The sequence below is a fragment of the Aphis gossypii genome, chromosome 1 (genome assembly GCF_020184175.1).
Source record: "Aphis gossypii isolate Hap1 chromosome 1, ASM2018417v2, whole genome shotgun sequence".
NCBI lineage: Eukaryota > Metazoa > Arthropoda > Insecta > Hemiptera > Aphididae > Aphis > Aphis gossypii.
Genome location: NC_065530.1, coordinates 35238559 through 35259929, shown reverse-complemented (window position 1 = coordinate 35259929; position 21371 = coordinate 35238559). Strand labels below are relative to the sequence as shown.

The 21371-nt window shown below is 25.2% G+C and overlaps 2 long non-coding RNA genes across 2 annotated transcripts; one reads left to right on the top strand and one right to left on the bottom strand.

Annotated features, from left to right (window-relative positions):
- Positions 1-3505: 3505 nt before the first annotated feature.
- LOC126548944 (uncharacterized) lies at positions 3506-6742 on the top strand. The gene is made up of 3 exons (XR_007603064.1): positions 3506-3653; positions 4603-4881; positions 6602-6742. It is a non-coding gene; the product is annotated as an uncharacterized LOC126548944 (long non-coding RNA).
- On the bottom strand, positions 5832-10873 carry LOC126548942 (uncharacterized). Its single transcript, XR_007603061.1, has 3 exons — positions 10707-10873; positions 6847-7067; positions 5832-6770 (listed from the first exon to the last, which is right to left on the bottom strand). It is a non-coding gene; the product is annotated as an uncharacterized LOC126548942 (long non-coding RNA).
- Between the last annotated feature and the right edge of the window lie 10498 nt (positions 10874-21371).

Sequence of the window (21371 nt, the reverse complement as noted above, 5' to 3'; positions counted from 1 at the left end):
AAATATTTTAAATTTTTTTTTAATAATATTTCACTATATTGTTAGTACAATGATTTTAATTTTAATGAGTCATATTTTTCACCAAAACAAATTAATCAAATTTAAATTAGTATGAGTAAATAATTAATTTATTGGTTATATTAAGAACAAAATAGATTATTATTTGTTGAAATTCAGTTATCATAAATGTAAAGAATTTTACAACGTGACTATACGATGACTAGAATTTGAACATTAATGAATAAACTAAAATTTGTGATAGGTATGTTAAAAGTTTATAGTCTTTAAATATATAGATATTTTTAAGTACAAAAGTTTTTAATCGACCATATAATATTTATAGGAATATAATAATATGTATGTAACATCTATCCAATTATATTATTTATCACATTTTAATATAATTACATAAAAATACAATTTATACAATTCAACCTTAACCTGTACGGTCCCTTCACAGTGACCTAAAAATCCTAACCCTCCCTGAACTAGCATCTCAATCATGCAAAAAAATATAGGCAGCCATAAATAAGCATCTAAATCTATTGATCTCCAACCTTCAATTTCTATATAATCCAATTATTCCATTTCGTCGTTTAAAACGCCTCTGGCCTAGAGATTTACTTAATAATTAACCTAATCTAATGAGCTCGAAAATTTAAAATGGTGTTACCGGACGCTAGCTCCCATCCTTTAAGTATACATAATTACATATCCTTTTACTCTTAGGTCTTCAATATTTACTTTTATTTTATTATTAAACATATAGTTTGTAAATACTCAATTTAACTAATTAAAAATAAAAAAACCTTAAAGATTCCCATATAAATTTCATTCAGATAAATTAAACTTGTATTCATTATGAGATAGAGAATAGTCAAGGTTTTAATTTTACTATCAAAAGAAGTGTGTCTCTTTTTCATAATTTAATTTTACAATTTTTTCTCTTTGCTTATAGAATTGTTCAATTTTTTTGATTTTCTAACTCAATATTTTTGTTGTTCAAAACTTGCAGTACTTAAATAACCTGTTTTCGTAAGGTTTTGTAGGGAACTGAATATTTTGATACTTTAATTTCTAATAATTTAATGTGTTTTTCTTTCTTAATATAATATTTTTCAATTTGTTCTAGTCGAGACATTGATTTTTAGTATAATCAACAGTTTGTAATTTATTCATCCGACATTTAAGTTGATTCAATTCTGTCAACAACAACGTATTTCGACTTTCTATTTCTTTATTTTATTTATCATAATCCTGCAGTTTATTTTAAGTTAACCCTAAATCAATTTCATTTTGAGCTAAATATTATTGGAACGTATTTGTCTCATTTACCAAATTTTTTTCGCACATTAATTAATTGATTTATTCTATTTGTTCAATAGTTTTTTTCTTTTTTATATATTTATTTAATATGCGCAACATGTTTAAAACTATTTTATAATGTTTGTATTCAAATATCTGATTAGTATTAAACTCAGGAATTACTATATTAGATGCATCACAGATAAAGTTTTTGATAATTATAAACTACTGTATTACAAGTGAATTGGTTAAGTAATAAAGTATTAATAATATATTAATTCAAATTATGTAAATTATTTTTATATGGTTTTATATATAACTGACTATAGGACAATTTAAACACTTAACATAATAATTTGTAATCAATTAAAATATTTCAAATGATTTTGTGTAAATACTATATTAAAATTATTAAAATGAACTATATATGTTCATGTATGTATACTATCTGGTCTATTTTATTTTAATACTTTTTATGATTCAAATTTAGGTGGATTCTCCGTATAATTCTTTTAGTTTTTTTTTTTTTTTTTGGTCTTTCTTCAAATTATCTTTTTTTTCATCTTTTTTTCGACACTCAGATTTTTTTTAAAATCATTCGTTTTAAAATTGTTATTATTCAAATCATCTGATTTTGTGGTTGTCTAGGGTTCAAAAGGTAAAAATGTTCTAGGTTTATTTATAACTTTGTTCAGAGTTGTCTTCGTTCTCTTTGACAAAAACTAACCTTTTTTTTTATTTTGAACCACCACACGAAAGCTCTATTACTTAATGCTTTTTCATTACCATGCATTATTGTGACATTGTGTATGCTGTTTATAGAATCGATAAATAAAATTACACAGTAGTTACACTAGGCGAAACTTAAATTTGCTCTTCACAAATCCAAAATTAACGAAAGTTCACGTTTATTTGTGTTTAACTTAGCTACAGTCGAAGTAATTGTGTGGACAACTCATCCCCTTACAGTTCATTAATTTCCCACCTATGTAACAGTTTCCCTTATATACCTAACCTGAGTAATCTAACCTACTGTGCAGTCACCACCTTAAAAATACCATTTGCTGCTGTTGATAAAAATAAATGTTATCACCGCCACGATTGTTCAGCTTACGTTGCAGGTATATAAACGCAGTCATCGTTTTTCATTATCTGTACGAAATAATAATTAAGTATACTTATTAAACAATATTTTAAATATTTACTAAATAAATATTATGAATGGTAACATGAAGATGAACGCTTCAATTAGGGCGCAGATCGATATCATCCTGCTACTTTTAACGATCAAAAAGTCGATAATTAGATTTCTGACTGATTTAATTTGTTAGTATCTGATTTGTAACTATTTTTAAAAATATGTGTGGTCGTACCTAATAAATATAATACTAATAACTGTAAAATTTTTATTTTGTTACATACATGTTATTTTTGTTATTTAAAATATATACTACGGAATTTAATGAATATCATTTTCTGCGGCTTTATATTAATGGTATCAAATATATACGAGAAAAAAATAATTGACTTGGGACATTTTGTAATATTTCACACTCACCGATGGGACAAATATTTTATCGGCTACACCCAATTATATTAGATAGTAAAGATAATTTAGTACTTGGTGATTCATAGACTCTAAAACGAATTCAAAATTATATTTCTTCCAAATAATGTATATATTAAGACGAAGTGTGGAAATATGATACAATTGTGATATTATTGCGGATATAGTTGAACGAATAAATAACGACGTTGGGAATCATACTCGAGGTGAATAACGAGTACACATAGAAACAATTTAAAAAATAAAATTAAAATTATCTATCATCGGTCCATTATTTCGATTTATACCGTTAAATTTTTTATTCTGAACTTTGCTATTAATTCACGAAGTTAAGGAATCAATCGTAGTTTTACAATTGAAAGGTTAACAATTCTTTGAAGTTCATAATATATTGTCTCATATATTATTATAATTTCCAATTTAAACTGTAGCAAATACGTTTGATTTATATGAATTTTACTTCGTTGTGAATTGGATTCAATATTCGAAGAAAGGTACCTACCTACTTATTAAAATCGTTTTACCTCTACAGGCAACCTTAAGTAATATTTGTTTATTACTATGGGTACTACGTAATATTGCTTCCTCCTACGTGAATTGCCAATTTTATTTACTATTCGATATAAACTCTGAAATGAGATAGATTTTTCAGTTTTAAATACTTGAATCAAATTGTCTGCTAGTTCTTATTTTAAAATACGAATAATGTATAGAAAAAATGTTTTAATTTCCAGTACCTAAAGGTCGCAAATATAATATAATGAAGACCCTTCATTTTATGGTAATTTGTTTTAATGTACTGGCATTGATTAAATATATGTAATCAATAGTACTGTATAAAAAACTATTAATTAACTATAATATAACTGATATAACTGAAATAACTTAATATACTGTTTTAATATTTCATTGCTTTTATTATTTATAATTTATTTAATGTCCTAACATTATACTAATAAATTGTTGTACTGTTACTTTAATGTTAAAGGGGAACCCCATTTATTTGTAATAAATAAATAAACAAATAAATTTGATTGGTAATATATAAAAAAAAATATTTCTTCTGTACCTGTACTATCTCTATTGCTTTGTGCACTTCCTTGTTCTTTCTCCGTATGCACTTTCGTCAGTGATATTCCAAAGCAATAAGAATAGTCCATCGTATTTAAATAAAGAATTTTGAAAGTAACTATATTGGGGCAGCTCGTTTGAAATATTTTTTGATTTTTTTTTTTTTTTTGAGACTTTTCATATATTTTCTTTGTATTTATTTCAATAAATTATTAAAAATTTAAAATCTTCTTTGAACAAATATTTGATCTTTAGTTATTATTTTTAGTTTTGTGATATTATTATCAATGTACTCAAATGTTTATTTTATTATTTAGCATTTAAAGTCTGTTAATTTTTTTTATTATTATTTAAGTATTATTCCTATTATTTGTAATAATAACAAGTAATAAGTTACATTAATTGTATGATAGATAATTATGACGAGGATTGCATTATTCAGCGTCAGAACCTAGGAAAAAATAAAAAAACCTTTTATACATAATTATTGATTTTTAAAAGTTAGTAGGATGCTACGATAATATTCAATTTCAGACATCTTTTTTGACAAAAACGCAGACTATACTCACATATAGTAATATAATATAGTATAATATATAAACATAAATATTATATAGATGTATAGTTTATACTATGTATATATAGTACAATTATTTTAGATGGCATTGAAATGTTTGTGGTTTGTCTTGTCAACAAAATACTCGAAGGAGCGTCAAGTCACCATCAATAAAAAAATAATAATAATAATAATAATAAAAAAACTAAGGGGGAAAAAATCTACTTATGTAGATCGGAGTGGTGGTAAAATGGAAAACGGCGGTGATCGACTATCGGACAAATGCTGATAGACAATGACGTGTGTTTGGCGTTAGCGAGCTGTAGCGATTTCCGATCGACCGCCATGGCAACCTCGGCAAATTGTTTTCAGCATTCTGCAGGTAAGGCGAAGAGTACACAATTTAATATTACACACAAGTACATGTATGTCGCATGGTTGTCGACGAGTAGTGATGCTAAGAGCTTCGAAATTCGGTGAATTCATTCCATTACACGCGTCTACCAGATTTTCTGGGTATAATTCACAATTTATGCTCTTATTTTCAGTGTATGGATTATAAAATATTATTAGATAAGTGCTTCTAAGACACGCATCATAGTGTACAACAGATATATAATCGTATTACTATTATTATCATCATTATTATTCAAATGTAGAAAAGTCATTACTGAATTTCCTATCGATCGGTATTATGTAAAATATGATGTTTGGCATTAAAGTGTTTGACAAACGATGAAATAAAGATATTATACATTTTTTCAGTTTTTGCAAGCCACAGTTGTACCTACTGTATATTGAATTACTATCGTTTATGTTTTTCGACGAAATCGGATTGTCGCTCGCAGTTACAGAAGCAATGTTAAAAGCAGCAACATCCGCTTCCGTTTCGATTTATGTAATATATATAATTTTTTTTTTCACCAAGCGTCAAACGCGATTACTGTCCATTTCAATGAATCTTGCCGCTATAAGATATTCCACTTGATTCGACAGGACAAAAATATAATCTACGATTGGTAAAATGTATATTTGACATCAAGATTTTTTTACCATTCTGAATATAGTCTGTCGGTGACGCTAACAACAATCAATGCTTCCCTGTACGTTATACAAGGACACTATTTAGGACACTTTGTGAAAAGCATCGCAAACAGTGCTGTAAAAAATACTTTTTAAATAATAAAGCATATAACAATATGTCTAAATACTATTTATAGTTAAATATTTCAAATAATCTTAGAATAGAAAAAAAAATAATAGTACTAAAATAATTAATTTTAATCAACAATTGGTTTATAGCATTTTAAAAATCATTTATTGTAGCCTGTAGGTACCTATTCAAATTTAAAAACGTTATCAATAATTTTAATTATAAAACAAGATATAAATACAGTTTATCTTTGATGCAAAATAATACTACAATAGGAATATCAAAAATTAAAAATCATACTTTATGATAAACACAAGATATAATATGAAGTATGAAATCCATTGTTAACAAGTCTCGCTACCCTCTCATAAATTATGATATCTATGAAAACAAATACTAATCAAAATAAATATGGTACAACATGATATCATTTTTAAATACCTATATGCAATGCGAGTTGATATTTTAAAGGCAAAGTATTTAACAATAAGGATTACAAATATAATTAAATTTAAAATAAAATGAATCAAAAAAATATATATATTTGATAAAGTAGTATTATCAATTCAGTAGTAAAAGAGTATTTTAAATACTTTCAAAACAGATAAAATATTTAAAATTATACTTGAAGACTCAAATACTTTTCAAGTTACAAATCGGCAGGTGGCTACTCAATTTTTATAACTGTCCTGCACGCATTTAAAACGAGTTATTGTTTTCTGGGTTTGATGGGTACTTAATATTTTATTCGATTTACAATACCTTCTTAGAGAAATTGAGTTACTGCCATTTTCGACTTTAAAAAAAAAAAACACCATCTTGCTTCCGAAAAAAAAAAACTGAAAAATGATATAAAATAGAAAACGGACTTACGTGTTATTATTTATCAAAAAGCTGACATATATATTATTATATATATTTAAATTTTATAGGATATATTATTTTTCAGTGCGGCTACAATACACACGTGCCAAAATAAACAAACAGCGAGAAAAATATTTTACTTCGAGAATTATACATTATATATAGGCATCCACTGTATAAATATCCGAAGTATAATAAAGTGCCGATCATCCGGTTGATTCGAAACGCTGCACGTCGAGCGCCATGACGAATACCTATATCGAGCAAATAAAGGTGCGTAGGTTTATAATATATATGTTATACAAACAATATATATTTATATATACGTACACACACAAGTAATGATATATAACGTACTGCTACGGATATTCTGTTTCTGAAACCTCCGTTGCAACCACCGTGGACACACCACCGAGACGTAAAATCAATTTTTCTCGACAACCATACATCCAAAACTCTGTTCGCGAGTTATTATACGCACTGAAGTTTGAAATGACGTGTTGTCTTTCTCGTCAGCTTAAACCGCATCCACTCACCACACAGTTTATCGCCTACAATATTATCATAACAATTTCTTACACACATATTTTTTAATACAATTTGAAAGCACTTATAAGCAATTAAAAAATTACTATCATATACTATTTTAAACAAACCGTTGTTTGTCATATTACTTATATAAATTTTATTAATTCCAAAAATATTATTAAAAATACGCTATAAAATATAATTTCGTATATACTCAGATATTGGTCTATGCGCTAGTATTTAGTAGTAGTGATAAATATGTGTAAAACAACACTTGACAAAATTAAATGTCTTTTAAAAAATAGCATTGCATTCCTAGATTACAATAGATATAATAGTAGTATAATAATAGATCAATAATATTATGCAGAATATTGGCGTTCAACAGTTTCAATACTATGTTGGTTTTAAAACTGTAGTGATTTGATCTATTTATTAAACTAATGAGTAAAAGCAAATTATGTGTGTTCTCTCTTTTAACGATATTCATGAGTTATGAGTAAGTAAAATATCATAAGTTATAGTTTAAATAATGCAAATAATTAACTATAGAACACAGACAATGTTCTTACCCTTAAGTTTGATTATAGATCAATTCACTGTTTTATCAGTAAACAACACAAAATCAGAACTCCTGAACACAAATTTGTGGCTTCAAATCAGAAGTATTTCTCGAGCTGTATTAATATTGTACACTGTACAGGTGCTTAGTATCGAGTATGGAGGGTTGTTCTTGTCACGTCGTTTCACTATTTATATATGTCATTTGCAGTTCTCCGTTCGAGTGTTTGGTGAAATTAGAATAATAATGCTCGAATGTAATGAGCCGCTATTTCGGATTGAACACACTTCATCTCATGCCGTTGGCTGCATTTAAACGACTTGATGGGTTTCCATCATATTATCTTCAACCTGTATTTGTTCTGTGCAATTGTTTTTCTAACTATATTATTATTATGATCCATCGTAAGTTTAAGAATCATAGACTTACAGGTCTATTTTATATTATCAGTAAAAAAGTGACAAAATATGTGCGTGAAGTGTCAACAATATGTTATCGCGACTGGTATTTCTGAACACGAAATAAATAGATTCTCAACATACTATAAAATCCATGCAGGTTATAACTCATATTATCATAAAACTTCACTTAATACTTTTTAAATTAAAGTTACTCCGAATCAGCTTCAATTCGTATACAATAAATATTGTATTTTCATTCTTCAAATACCTACTAGAACTAGATTTTTACTATAATTTTAGTATTTTTAAAAACAAATACGGGTTTTGATAATTTTTTCTTTTTAAATAATAAAAGTGATAGTTTTTAATGGTTTATAATACGGCGTTAGAAACTAACTTCTTAAAGTAGGTATTAAAATTTATTTTCCAGTATTATTCGCGCGTTAGTTACATTTTGGTTACTAATCACTAGATTTTAATTTTATTTATACAATATATTGGACGATTATTTACGTGCTTGTTAGTAACTTCTTAAAATTACTTGTTATACTAATGTACGTCGTACGTTTATTATCGTTTGTATAAATGCTCTGAACAAAGGTAAATCAAACATAAAACAACCATTGTAAGAGAAGCTTATTCATTTTCAAATAAAAATTCACATAACAATTTTTATAATTGAATCACTGTCTTTTTAATTTGTTATAAACTATTGAATACACTGAAAATACTCAAATGGCGCATTCAATAAGTTACAAAAGTATTGAATAGATCATTAAATTTTCCATAACACAAACTATTACATACATAACTTAAGTCACTGAAGCCAAAAAGTCCAAGTTTATCATAGACTTTAAGGTATGTATTTACTATTATGATTTATGATAAAAAACATCAAACTAGATATTATTGTTAAAATTGTAGAAATAATCAATACTATAATAAGAGAGTTTTGATTTAAGTATTCATTGAAATTTCATATTTTATTTTTTATTTACACTATTTTTAAGTTTTTATAGGAACAAATAATGAGAATCTTTATTTTACATATTATTATGAAGCCTAAATTATTAACATTATAATATAATGCATTTATCATCAAATTTTGATGATCTGGATAATTTTATAATTTGTACTTCAAACACTTAAAAAAAATGGTGTAGTTGTATTTATTTATTTTAATTTATAATTTTAGTTTTAAATATTATGCACTTACATACTACATAAATTATAGTCATTTTAAAATTTAATATATATATATATATATATATAGATACTATATTTTTATTAATATTTTACTTAAATATTGTATTTCTATATTATTTAATAATTTATTTTAAATTAGTAGTAATATTATATTATCATCAAATATAAAAATAAATTGATAATGACCGTTCCTCTAGCAAGAACTTAGCTTATAAGGGCTGATGCAATATTTAAAATTTAAACATAATTATTTAAAAAATGTACGATTTGTTATTGATGCTATAAAGTTATTACTATCACTATTATTATTATCATTATTATTATTATTATTATTATTATTATTATTATTATAATTCTAAGAATTTCCACAAACGCACTTACCGAATGATATTGACCAACATGCAATGGAAAACTTGATACCGTCGCTGATGGGGTGTAATTGGTTTTCTATCACAATCAAATTCTACCGGCAAAGGGTTTGGTATAAGGTAACCTAACCTATCAGTATTATAACTTAAAATTAAATAATATTATCAGATTCATAAGAATAGTTGGTATTAAGTTTCTTGATGTAGACAACTAGGAACAGGACATACTTAATAAGGGTCAAAAAATATCAAGTATTGGTTAACAAAAAGTAAACTATATTTAAGTAAAATTTTCGTTATATATTGTTTCATATCAATTATAAATATGTACCGATGTTTCATATCTTGAATGTGCTTCAGTAATCATTATTAATTCGAATAAAAAATATATAATGTAGTATATCATTAAAATCGATTTAAACAAATAGACATCGTTAATAACTTTTTTACCGATTTTAATTGAAATCGTTATTTTATTGAACGATTTTTAAAAATATATAACTTAAATTAAAAAAAAAAAAACAATTTCGAAAAATTAACTTTGACGATAAGCATTCTTCTTTGTCATTTTGACACTAAAGTTGACGCTTTAACTACTTGGTAGACGTTTATTAATCGTTCACACTGACTTGGCATTGAAGTTTCATATAATTAATCCATATATAGCTATACCACTCAATATTCTAGTTGTTTTTTTTTCTTTTTTATATACTTATAAATAACTTGCTATGGAATTTAAGAAACGCTTTAATGTTAAAAACGAAAATGTATAGTTAAAAAACATCATAATCTGGATATTTTAATTCTCAAATACAGGTCTGAAATCATAACTAAATATGTTATCAAAAAAGTCAAAATATTGAATAATTAAATCATTTGAGATAGATCGAGATTTATGAATTTTAAATAATATACACAAAAGACTTAGGTACCTATAACTTGTATAAACTTTAAACTATCTTACTAATTTCTGGTCAACACTATATTAACACACGTGTGTTATGTACGCAATAATATATTGCACTCTATTTCTTACTGTTTTTAAAATGTTTATTTTAGTCCAGAAAACAGTTTAATAATAATTAAACAGTTATCATAAATATTAAATATTGTTTGTATACGTACACTTTGATGTGGTCTCGGTGACAGTCTTCGTTCACAGGTTCAAACCGAAAGTGAAATGGCTAAAAGTTTTGAACAAAATTAACTTGTCGCCGCTGAAACGAGTTGTTCCGGTCAAGACATTGCATTAGTAGTCTCATTATCCTTATGAATACCTACAACTTCTTATAAAATAGGAGTAATCATCGTAATATGCAATACTAATACTAATAATACTAATACTGCAACGAACATTCAATAGTGAAAACGGCTTCGTTTATATTATATAATATACGCTATACGGTATTGGTAGTAATGTATATGAGTATAATATATTTGGAAAGCTGGATTTATTCGATTTAAAGCGCCATATACTACACTATTCATTGGATAAAATTTAAAACTACTTATCCCAAAACTTAGTAACAACTATATATTATATATATATTTATATATACTCAAGGATGGGTCGGTGGTTACGGTTTAAACACTCGACATTAGGCTTGAAAGCAGAGTATAGACAGAATAGCATTAAACCTTTTATAATATATTTATAAGTATAAGTATATATATTATATAGTACACTACAACCGTCACTGTGTGGCGAGTAAAGAACGGCTATTACGTAATCGTTTTTAATTTTATATTATTTATTATACATAATATTATAACAGTTGCAGAACCATGGACTATACATTTAAAGTATGTCCACTGTAAGTGTAAGTGCGTTCACTGTGTTCAGAATATTATCTTATATGGTTTTAATCTCCGTTCAAACCTGCCTATTATATTTTGTTTAAACGTGTTACGATCAGCGTGTTATTACTATATTTGATGGTTTAATGAAAATTGAAAATAATTATTGACTAAAATAATAATGAAAAATATTTTAATTTGAGTTTAGGTAAACCAAAATAACTATACATATGAGTCATATATATTTATATATAATTTAACCCTTTCTAGACGAAAGCTTAAAAAAGTAAAAAATATAAAAAAAAATATGTCAATTTTGATTTTTTCCTATATCTATGTAGGATATGAAAAAAAATCTATTATTTTTGATCTTTGATCCTTATTTTATCTTGAGCCTTAAAGTCCCGTCAGTCCTTTACGGTATGGACAAAATCAAAAACTATCAAATAAATGGTTTTTAGCACATTGTTTTCGATCATATTTTACAAAAGCAATTATTGCAGCTAGAAATATTATGAATGATACAACAGAACTTCCTTTAGTCGATGTACATATTAGAAAACAAAAATTATTAATTACTTTTTTGTATCAGAATGAGTTGAATTAAATTAAAATTTCTTTGATTTAATCTAAAATGTATTCAAAATTTAATATTTTTACCAAAGTAAAAATATTTTGTTTAACTATTTTGTACATAAAAAATTGTCAGAAATATTCAACTAATTCCAATTATTAATTTATTCTTACAATGAATTTTACCAAAGAAAGGACAGTTCAATACAACGGTGAAAACAGTGGAATCATCTTATTCATATTAGTCGTCCATAAGACTAATCCATTTAATAATCCATTTTTTTTTTAAATGTATAATTGTTTATAAAGGTATATACTCAGTTTGAAAAACTTATAGTATGAGAGTACACATGAACGTTTTTCTTTTATAAATCCTATGTAATTCTTATATTTGAATGCGGAAAAATTATCGAAGGGGTCATGTAGTTTTACAAAATTTAGTACATGAATGAGTCCGTGAACATTTTATTTTATGGTATCATTTCTATATAATATTGAATATATTTTTGCAAAATAACTAACCATATCATTTTCAACACAATTAAAAATAATATAATATGTATTATCAGACATAAATAATATCGTTTAACACAATGTAAAATAATGAAACGAGAGCGTAGTTTTTTTGTTAAGTGACCTTTTGAAACAATGGGCTCTGTGTATAAAAGAAAACATCGGAACTCTGAAGCCTTCCAAAACCCCATACCTTCTAGTGATGTAAGTTGTCTACAAAATTCAGAGGGCAAATATTGTCCAAGATCCAACAAATCAGAATTAATTAAATCCATGTTTACAAATAGAAGTCGTATAGGTTTTAAACCTTTTACCCCGAATCTTAATATTTTTTTTAACTCCTGGGCAATTATTGTGCATAATAATATATTTATATTCGAATACTATTATATTAGTTATGTTAACACTAAATGTTTCTAATGGGCTTTCACTTTTATGGTAATATTCATCTAATTTTTCTGTAATGATTCATTTTTTTGTAAGGAAGAATTAATATCTAAATAGGACATATGATTATTAATAAAAATAACCCTCTACAATGCAAGAATTACACGAATAGTAGTCATTATGATCCTTAACATTTAATAAAAAAAAGCCTTAACTTTGCATCACATACAAATTCACTAAAATCACTTTTTGATAAAAAAATATATATATATATATAAACAGGATTTTAATAGGACAATCAAGGGAAACAAGACTAAATGGATCTTATTTAATCCCGATTGAAAAAATAGAATGCTAAGCTGAAAACGGGACAATCCTGTTTAAAATAGGATGTATGGTCATTGGCCACCCTTATACCCTATGTTAGTGGCTTTAGTGACCTCAAAAATGTGTTAACTGCTGAAATAAATGATAAATTATTAGGTTAATGAAAAATCAACAAACCACTTTCGCTGTCTTCTAAACAATTTAACCTAAGTGATATTAAATAATATAAAAATGTTAAAATTCATGAAACAGTTTACAGTACTAGTATAGAACTTAATGCACAAGTAACAAAAAATATTTAATTTAGTTGAAAACGTTAGTTAAGAGGTACCTATATATATTTACAAATCCAAATCCATAACATTATATAATATATTTAACTGATATTTAATACCAAGAATAATGCATCATATTTTATTTACAGATACCTAATATGTTTTAAGACACAACACAATATACTTTATTAAAATGAAATATGATATTATAGATACATCTGCTTGAGTGAATGGTTTATTCATTTTTAATATTGTACTTTGACTACAGGTATATTATTTTATAGTATAATACAATTATAAATCAAAAGTAATTTGAATACAGAATTATTGTATTATGCAGTAATTTATGTACAATAATACCTACTTATTGTACACTAAAATCTATATTAATAGGTATTAAATAATCATAACTAATATTAGTATATATTATCTATGTACCTAACTAATTATATATTCATTTAACGCGTGTATCTATACCAACTATATAATATATAATATACATATATAAATTATATAGAATATAGAATATTTATAGAATCCTTCGATATACCTTATATATTATGAGTTATGATACCAAATGATGATTTAGTGTTAATAAATAAAAATTTACTATAATATCATAGACACATGATAATAATAAACTAAAATGTATTTTTAATTAAAACCTGAATATTTACTTGAATTGGTTGTATGGGTAATATAAGCAAATCTTGATGAGAGTCAATGACATTTTATCGAACATTATTAGATTACGTTGATAACATTATTATAATAATATTAATAAATACCGATCAAACAATAGTACCTTTGCTAAAAATAAAACGCGTGTCCAGTGCGAACCAGTCTCATGAACAAGATGTGAAAGGGTATGGAAAATACTAAATGGATAATATAATGCGTAACTTCGAGTCTCGACTGCTTGACTGTGTATGTCATAATAATAGTAAATTTTGCTTCTTGGAGTCTGCATCTTACTTTCAACAGATTGACAAAACGAATACGCGATATTAACAATTAAAATATAAATCATATTAAATAATATATGCATAATATACATGTATATTGTATAAGATAGATATATTCCACGACAATACCAACTCGCTCGCGACTTGTATGCACCGTTTATGACTTATGAAAGGTTCTATAGCATTCTATAATAAGTATAACTGATAATATCATATGTAGCTGCTTTATTGGAAAACCTATATAATATATAATATTTATTATTATTTCTGTAGTGTAGGCGGTATCTAGGAATATAAAAATAACATATATTATATTCATCATAATTATATATATTTACATAATAATGATATTGCATAGAAAATGTCCACGATACAATTATAATACATTCAATATTGCTTAGCTATTATAATTTACAATTTATAACATTTGTGGTGGCTTGTTATTGTTAGTAGATAAAACATAAAAATATCATTGTTAATACTACATCTATTTAATAAACTATAATAAACATTTAACATTACAATCGTCATAATATTCCTAGATATATATTATATATATATATATATTTTGAACTCAAAATTTACCGATCGGAGAAGTCTATGTCACATATTTGTACACTGGGATATTAGGTACCTATTTACTAATAAAAATATTAAAAACAACGTTTAACTGATGTAGAGTTATTTTTAATGTCGCATTAGAAAGTCTGAGTGATGATGTTTAAGATAATTCTGGTAAAAAAGATTTTAATGTATTAAATTTAACTTGTAGATTTTCATAAAAACTGTTACCTAAATTTAACTGAAAGTACTTTTCATTAACCCACTCAAAAGCAACACCATATAAATAAGCCATAAAAACAATTAAAAAAAATGTATAATATGGAGTCAAATACAATTATTTTAATCAATTAGATTATTCATCGCAATGTGAACAAAATATATCAACAATTAAAACAGAATTAAAAATTGAAAACAATTATCTTAATGTCTACAATGCATAAATAAAGTAGTACATTATGCCTACAAATGCCTATTTTTCGTATATTTACTCGTACTAGGTATAGTTATTAAATAATAAAGCCTAATATAGTTAATAATATTTTTAATTAATACTCCCATCTTAATATTTTTAAATAAAATATTTGAAAATTGTTAGATAAAATTAATAAGTAATTTTTTTTCAACTCAAGTCTTGTACGTTCGGTACATTTAACAAAAATGGATTTCTAAATACAAATTTTAAGATTCAAAATTATTTTTTATTTTTTTATTATTTGACACATTTTCATCAGAATCATATTTTTTCTAAAGTCAAAGTTTGTATTTAAAAAGCGGGCAAGTGAGTACCGCTCTGCTGTACATTAGGTGCCGTATGGATCATTATTATATATTATAGGAGTGTTAAATTTGAATCCAATGATAGTTATCATTGTATACGAAAAACGATTCTGAACGAAGATGATTTGTCAGCCTAGGATATAATTTCTAGTGGTTGGTGAAAAAGGTGGTTTAAAAAAACCAGCTTATATTAAAAAATATTTTGAAATTTAAATCACTTAAAGAAAACGCGAATCTTAATAACTAGTAAAATTTTCAAGTATCTATGACTTATACTTTTTGAATAATAACAAATATTTAAAATCGTTTGAGGATAAATCGTTATCGTTACGCTATTTCGTTAAAATTTAAAATTCAAACGCACTTAAAATTTTTCCTATAATGATGCTTCGAGTTTTCTCTATAGATACTTGAAGGTAAACTTATGGAAAACTTAGTGTTGTAGTTTTAATCCTTAGTTATAAACACAAAAAATTTTATGATTTTTCAGCTTCAAATATTTCGCAAATATTCATAATTTTGACGAATTTTCGTCAAAATTTGAACTTCAAATGCTAATAAAAAAAAATTGTGCCTATGTATTCTTATAATTTTTTAATCACTATAAGAATAACTAATGAGGATCTTTGTATTAAATTTTCAAGTATTTTGATAGGGCCAAAAAAATTTTATCGACACTTAAAAAATATTTTTTCAGAAAAATTGAAAATTTCAGTTGTCTATAAATAGCTCAAAAAAAGTCAAAATATTTTGAAATTTAAATCACGTAAAGAAAACGCGAATCTTAATAACTGGTAAAATTTTCAAGTATCTACGACTTATACTTTTTGAATAATAACAAATATCAAAAATCGTTTGAGGCTAAACTGTTATTTAACGCGGTTTTTGTAAAAATTTAAATTTCAAACACTCATAAAAATTTTTTGTCTGAATCCGGTAGAGTTTTTTTTACAGATATTGGAAGAAAAATGTTTGGAGAACCTTGTACCAAATTTTCAAAACTTAGTTATAAAAGAAAAAAATTTTATGATTTTTCAACTTTAAAATTACTTGCAAATTTTCGCGTTTTCGACAGATTTCGTAAAAATTTGAACTAAAAACGCTTATAAAAAAAAATTGTGACTAACGATTTTTAATTTTTTTTAGCTACATTAAAAACAACTCATAAGGAACCTTGTATTAAATTTTCAAAACTTTTTGGTCATCCAAAAATTTTTTATCGACACTTAAAAAAAAATTTCTCAAAAAAATCGAAAATTTCAGTGGTCTATAAATAACTCATAAAAAGTCAAAATTTTTTGAAAATTTAACTATATACGGATACTACTGACATTAACATTTGGTGAAAATTTCAAGTATTTTCAGTAATTAGTTTTTGAATTACAACCATAAAAAAAAATCGATTTGGTCGAAAACTATTTTTGCGTAAAAATTGCCGTTTTTCCGTCATTTTTTTTTTGTTTTTCTCGATTTTTTTGAAAACTGTTGGAAAATGTTAACTTTTTACCTCTATAATGCACCAAGGATATTCACTTTTACATCGGAAACCACCCCCATTGTTTGAAATTGGAGCATTATTTCGACTAGTTATGCTGTACACAGACACAAAAAAAAAAAAAAAAAAAAAAAACACACATCATTGTAAAATCAATACATTCATCACTTCGTTCAGAATCTAAAATTAACGAGTGCAGTGTAAGGTAATATATTTAAATGCGTGGATATAAAAAATATATTTATATATAACTAAAGGAAATTAATTTTGTGATTGGATACCGATCTCTTTTTCCAGCAAAAATATACTGTTTATAGTACATTAAGTTTACTAATTTATACACATAATTATAATTTACCTTATTTATAATTATACATAACAAAAATACTATACAACAGCTCAAAAATGTTCAATTCTCATAGAATATATGATAATATATTCTGAACCGTCTATGTACATTTGGCTTTAAAAATTAAGTATTTTTGTAAATAGGCTTAGTTGAGTTAAAATAATAAACTCAAGTCACTCAAAGCAATTTACAATCGTTAGACTGTTAGAGTTTCAGCCATTTCATAAATATTCATTCAGCGACAAATTAGCGGACTTTAAATTCTTTATTGCAAAAAGAGTTGTAAATTATTATTATTTTATACGTTTTTCCATTTCAACAAATGTTTTCCTTTGTTAAGGAAAACGTTTATCGATACCCAATATTTACGATAAACATTATATTATAATGTCGTATAACATGAATGGGTGATATTATATGGTTTTATTGTTTGTTACCAAAATGTGAGTTCATTATTTTATTATATAATATCCTATAAATATAAGCTACTTTTATAATAAAAAAAACACGTGTCACGTGGGTAATTGATAGGTACATACTACACGTACATTATATTGTACCTACCGTATAATGGAAATTTGAAATACACGTACATGGTGGAATTATGTTAAACCAAAGGGGTTTCGGGACTACACGTGATTCAGTTTCACACAAATACTACTAAAAATAATATATAATTACACCCACCTATATATAGATGGTTAACTGTAAATCTCGAGTAGAACACAAAGCGTTTATCATAAATTAATTAAATGTTGTGTAATTGCGCAACCTATATCTTGACCGTTTTTCATACATTTTGTAACTACTAAAGTACTACAGAATACAAGCTAATTCTTTTAAAGGTAAATAGTACATATTTTATACAAAAAAAAAAAATAATAATAATAATAATATTTTAAGTTATACTTGTTTGCGTACTTTTCTTTCATTCCAAAATTACTTTGTTGAGAGAAAGTTATTTATTTAAGATTTTAATTTTTTTTAGAATGATGTACATTTTTTTTATTTGATATTCCTAAATAGAATATTGTATTTGGATTTATAAAAATTAAATTTCAAATGAGTAATTAGTTTATTAATTATTATTAATTATTTATAACATATACATTTTAAGTGTTTAAAGTTTAAATGAAGCGGCTTTGTCTATGATAAGTATGATACCCCAACAATGATGGTTCTCTACTCCGTAGAATAGTTTCGATAGTATCGACATTTTTAATATTTACATCTAATTGTTGCCTAATGTTAAAATACGAGTTGTATACATTAAAATTTTACAAAAAATATTTTCCTTCAGAATATGAAATTAAAAGCATATGATATTCAAAAAGGTTAAAACAATTAATTTCTAAAATGTTGTTTTGTAAATAATTTGATTATTTAAAATTAATATTTGCAAAAATACATTTCGAGAATATTATTATTCACTTGTATTTTATTGTAATGCATTATCGTTATTATTATTAATTCATTTTTATCGTTTTTTTATTTTTAAACAATATAATATTATTGTGATAAATATTTTTTTAGCATTAACGATACAGTTATTAGCTAATGCAATTATATTTTTATATTAATTATGGTTGCATTTTATCAGTTTAAACTTTAAACTCTAAAGATTCAATGTTTCATTTATAATTTCAATTAGCATATTGACGACATTTGTCATGAAAGAATTGTTCGTAGAATTTCTGAAAGTTAGTCTTTTAGTTATATAGGTTTATTGACGGTATTAGAAAATTATATTTTTGAATGTGATAACTGATATAATATGTACAGCAATGAGCAAATGCCCGTGAATGGTTAAAATTTTGTTTATTCGAAATCAAAAATTGATCATATAACAACTTCTACGTCTTTTCTAGATATTATGACTGGTTAGGGCCTCGATTAGTTGTATTATTATTTTTGTATTTTATCGTACTACAATAATATTGCCGTCGAAGTCGTCTTGTCGTTATTGAAAATTCGTAGACTAGACTTTTGACGAAAAAATCGTTCTACACGCAACAATACTCACAGTGAACATTCTTGACAGTTATTTTTGTGCTATGTCTTTTAAATCGTGAACTGGACGTATATTACATTTCGATGTGTTAAAATTACAAAACGTTCATATATATTTTTTTTCCTGATAAAAACGTATATTATAAAACAAACGTATAGAAAAATAAAACGAGATCTGTGGAAATCGTTTTTACAGTTCATCGATGATAAATGACTTGGATTTCACGTGACAACACTTGTCTAGGACACATACCAACACATCTGTTGCCATGCATTTAATATACATACTTGCAAAGCGTGAAATCAGTTTATGCGTTTTTGTAATTACATTTTCATTATAACTCATACATATATATATATATTTAATTATTATTTTTTTTCACACTGCTATTCAACGAATAAGAAATACAATTAGTAACAATATATATATATATATTACATTAATTCTCTATAAAATGAAAACAGTTTTTCTCTCATATTTCAATTATATTATTCTGTATTCTGTTGTATACATGAGAAATAATATTATTTTTTTCATATTGAAAGTATCTACCTATATCTAAAATATTATTTTTCAAAGTGTTTATTTTTCATTTTAATGTATCTACTATTATTATTCACAGTTTATTCGTGTATTTTAAATTAATTCTTCTATTAAGTGTATATTGAATACGAATATTAATTATTTTTAAAAGAACATAACTATATATACTACAATAAAAATAGGTTACCGACTATAAAATATTTATTTTATATCAAATTTATAGGAATTACTAATTACTATTTCAATGAAGTTACATCAAGTCTTCTTCTGAATTAATTTTTTTGTAGAAGTTTAACTACAAATTATATTATATTTTTAACCCCGAAAATCTAAATTTGATGAATACCTACTTTAAAAAAAAGTTCATAATAAAAATAAAAAAATTTAATTTATGGAATAAATGCGTTTTTATAACTTCTCCTTTCTTTTTTTTTTCTTCTGCATTAAAATAATAATAAAATTCAGTGTTGTTAATAATATTTAACCGATTTAGAAGTCCTAAATCTATAAACGTAGATTATTTCCTAAATCAAAATTGTAACTAAATTACGATTATTTAAATCAAAAAAGTAATTAATTTTCTATGACCGGTATGTACCTACACCTACTCACTACCTAATAAGTAATAAGTATATCAATTATTCTTAATTAATATATTACATGTTAAAATTTAATTGCAAAATCCATATATGTAGGTCGCATGCAGTTCATTGAATACGATAATTTTTCAGCTTTTCCTATTATTTCTTATTTGCTATATGTATGTGTGTGTGTGTGTGTATGATGTGTTTGCGCGCGCTCGTAATATATCATACACATTACACACATATGAAATATGTCCTAAATCGCTGTAGGTATGTAACGACTTAACGGTCGTAACGATACGACTTTCAATTAACGATCAGTTTTACCGCCGTAACGAGGTCCTATCGCGTCATATCTAAACAGCGCATATACTTTTATATATATTATATATTATTCGGTGCAACCCGAGTCCTCGGGGTCTCCTCGGAACCATAATTTTTCAGTGGAAAACGACAAAAATATTGCATATAGGTATATAAAATATATTGTAATATATAATAATAATCTACGACACGTTTTTATAACTCTCGCGATACGATATTATTACTATTTTATTCTCCTTATTAAATATTAATACATAATATTGTTATATATATGTATACATGGTAATATATCTCGATCGTTTCGCC